Here is a 3,601-nt window from a genome sequence, read left to right on the forward strand (position 1 = left end):
TACATGAATACACTGCAGTTCAGTATATATTATCATACATGTTATCATCAACAGACAATCCTCGATGTCTGTCCCTTAAATGTCTGGTCTCTTTATTTTTCTCCTTAATTCTCTTCCTCTCACCCTCCCCCATCTCTTCCTTCCTCCCACACTGTCTCCAGTATTCACAACCATTCTCCATGCTTCTAAATCTTCCAATCTTTCAGTTTCTGCCACAGAGTGCAGACATCCAGTGTATATTAAGTGGGGACATACAATGTCTCTTCTTCATAGTCAGACTTACTTTACTCAACATTAAATCTTCCATATTCATCCACTTTCTATCAAATGCCATGGTCTTGTTTTTTTTATGGCTGAGTGGCATTCCACAGGGCATTCCACAGTGTGTATGTGCCACACTTTTTCAATCCATTCATCTGTTCATGGACATTTAGGTCGGTTCTATATCTTAGCAGTCATAAATAATGCCACAATAAACATGGATGAGCAAGCACTTTTCCTACTGAGGGTGCTCCTATTCTTTGGGTAGATACCCAGAAGTGGAATTGCTGGGTCATATGGTAGTTTTATTAGTAGGTCTGTGAGGAATCTCCATATTGCTCTCATAGTGGTTGTATTAATTTGCATTTCCACCAACAGTGTAGAGAGTTCCCTTTTCACCACAGCCTTGTCAGCATTTATCATTTTTTGTTTTTTTAATCTTAGCTGAGATTTTAAACAGTTCATTTGGCAGTGGCCACACTCTAGCCCCACTTGGTGGCTTATAGGTAGTCCACCAAGGCTCTGACACATACAATGTCACTCCCATGACTCTGAGGAAGTCCCACTGCCAGAGGCAAGAGACAGAGTGATAAGAGGGAGGCAAGGAAGAACAAACACCCTGATTGGTGGACCTTAAGATCACAGTTTTATCTGTAATCCTTTTTCAAAAACAAGCCAGAGATCTCAGCTGGGCTGTGGTTGTTTCGGCCTTCCTGGCAGTATTCCAGCTTCACTCCTGTAATATCCTTTGGTGGAGCTGACTTCATCCCACTCATGCTACACATAGAAAGGTGCGTGACCCAAGACCGGGACCAGCAGCATAGCTCATCCTCTGACCACAGAGGTGGTTCTCAAGTGGGTGTGCGACTCAGTCTAGGCAGGAGAGTGGGGCCCAGCCTTTCTCTTTGAACCATGAGGAGAAAGAAATTCTCTTCTACTACACGTGATCTTGAATGCTGGCCTCTCTCTTCTAGGGGCTACTTTGAGAAAAGGCTTTGCGTGCCTAAGCTTTCTGGCAGAACAGGAGAAACTATGTCCAGGCCCTTGATGTCCTCAAGCAGATCTATTCAGGGGCTTTTCAGGTCTGAACACCAAGAATTCTCCATCTGGAGCCTTAAGGCAGTTCTAATTTTTTCAGGCAACAAAAGGTAAGTTAAAGAACAAGCTATCACAGTTGCAACCAACCTTTTTCCTTCACTATTTTTAAAATTTGGATTAAATATTTAGACACCAGCCCAGGAGAACAACAATTAAGTGCAGTATAGATAGAGCTGTATCAAACACGGCTGACCTTGGGTCAAATACGAGCCCCGGGTGCCAGCAGATGACACAGTGGTTACATCACTTCACTCCCACATGGGCAACTGCGGTTCAAGCCCCAACTCAATGGCTCAAAACTCACACCATGTGTGTGTGCATTACCAAGATCCCAGGAGAGAATGGAGGAGAAGAGATTGAGATGTGGCCATCCCCTCGGGGCTGATTTCTCACTTTCCCTCTCACTGTGTCTGTCTTTCTTTGTCTTTCTGGTGAGCTCACACACACCCTAGGGGGGGAAAAAAAAAAAACAAGAAAAACAAACTCTTAAAAAAATACCAGCTCCAGGAGCTTGAAAATCATACCCAGCACATGTGCATGCATGCCCACAAGCCTGATGAAGAAATGAAGGAGAAGGGATTGTGGCAGGACCATGTCCCTCTGAGGGAGGGGAGAGTTCTGTCTCTTTCCTACTGATGAGTATACAAGTCCTCTTACCAAAAAAAAAAAAAAATCCACTTAAGTATAGGCACAGCTACAATGGCATGGCAGTGGTGTACCACTCTCCAACTCTAGAAGTCATATGGAAGATGCAGGTTCAGTTCTCCATGCAACTCTACACACTGGGCACATACATGACTGCAATCCTTGGAAGGCCTGGGGGAAGGTGGCCGGATCCTAAAGGAGGACCTGGGGTGGTGGTCAAGCCTATTGGCTCTGGGTCACATGACATGAACCAAGCCAAGACGCGGTTCCTGTGGAACCTGCCTGTGAAGTACGTGTGTGTCTGTGCCAAATGGCTTCCAGAGGAACTGGAGCCACCCTGGATCTATGTGGCCTAAGGAAGGGGCAGGTAAGAAGAAGGCAGAAGTAATACAGGGACAGGGGACAGGACACGGGGACATGGAACCAGCTTGGGAGACAGAATCAGAGCCCTGCCTGAAGACGGCGTCAGGCTGCATGAGGACCCCACGCCCTCTGTGGACATTTTATGAAGCAGCCCAACTTCCTTCTTGGGTGCTCAAGTATCTAGGGATTCTAGGGCAGTTCTACGAGGCAGGGCTGAAGAATAACACATTCCAGTTGGGTCCTGAGTATGGAAAACTGACCAGACAAGGAGAGTGGCCAGGGGCAGGGAAGAAAGTGCATGAAAGGGACCAGCAGATGGGATAGTGGTTATGGTGCTGGACTCCCATGTAGTCGACCACGGTTCTGGACCCAGCAGCTTAAAACTCATGCTGGGTGCATGTGCATGTGTGCCCAAAATTTCAAGAGGAGAACGGAGGAGAAGGGATTGCAGAGTGGCCATCCCCTTGGGGGGTGATTTCTCTTTTTCTATCTCTTTCTCTGTCTCTCCAGTGAGCACACATGTCCCATAGCAAAAATATCTCTCAAAAAACAAAAGAAAAAAGAAAGTGCATGAGAAAACTGGCAGTATGTGAGTTCATTTGGAATAACCAGCCAAGAGGGGACAGAAAACAAGAAGACTGCATTACGAAAGGAGAACAAAGTTGGAAAGGCTAATCAGGGCTTGAGACGCAGAAATCAGCTGGATTTGTAGCAACAGACTTTGTGAGGGAACTGCAAGGGACTCAGAAGTCTGAGGAAGAGCACAACTCTTACTGATCGCTCCCCGACACAGAGCAAGGCCCCTGGCCACGTGTCCCAGGTTTGCATTTGGGAATCAATACATTAGATCCAAGGGCACAGTTCTGGAAAAGAGCCCAGAGTTTCCAGTTGTTTTCATAGAACTGGTCAACTACTGATTTTCTGCTGAGGACACGGCCCTTTGTGGTGTAAAAGTCCACCCCTAGAGCAGAGACACATGAGGAAGAGGCAGCTCCAATTCTGCAACTTCATTAAGGAGCTGAAGACCACTTCTTGGAGGTTCCTACCCCCTTCCCTCTAGTAGAAAGTGAGAATAAAAGGAAGCTCTGTGGCACAGCAGTTATGTGCTCCTCGGGGAATCCAGATCCCAAGATCCCACATGGGAACCACAATTCAATACCAGGCCTGCTCAGCCTGGAGCACACCAGGCATGCATGAACATGGCCAAGGCGAGACAGGGCGGAGGATTGAAGGA

This window comes from Tupaia chinensis, unplaced genomic scaffold, assembly GCF_000334495.1.
Source record: "Tupaia chinensis unplaced genomic scaffold, TupChi_1.0 Scaffold149922_1, whole genome shotgun sequence".
NCBI classification, from domain to species: Eukaryota; Metazoa; Chordata; class Mammalia; order Scandentia; family Tupaiidae; genus Tupaia; species Tupaia belangeri.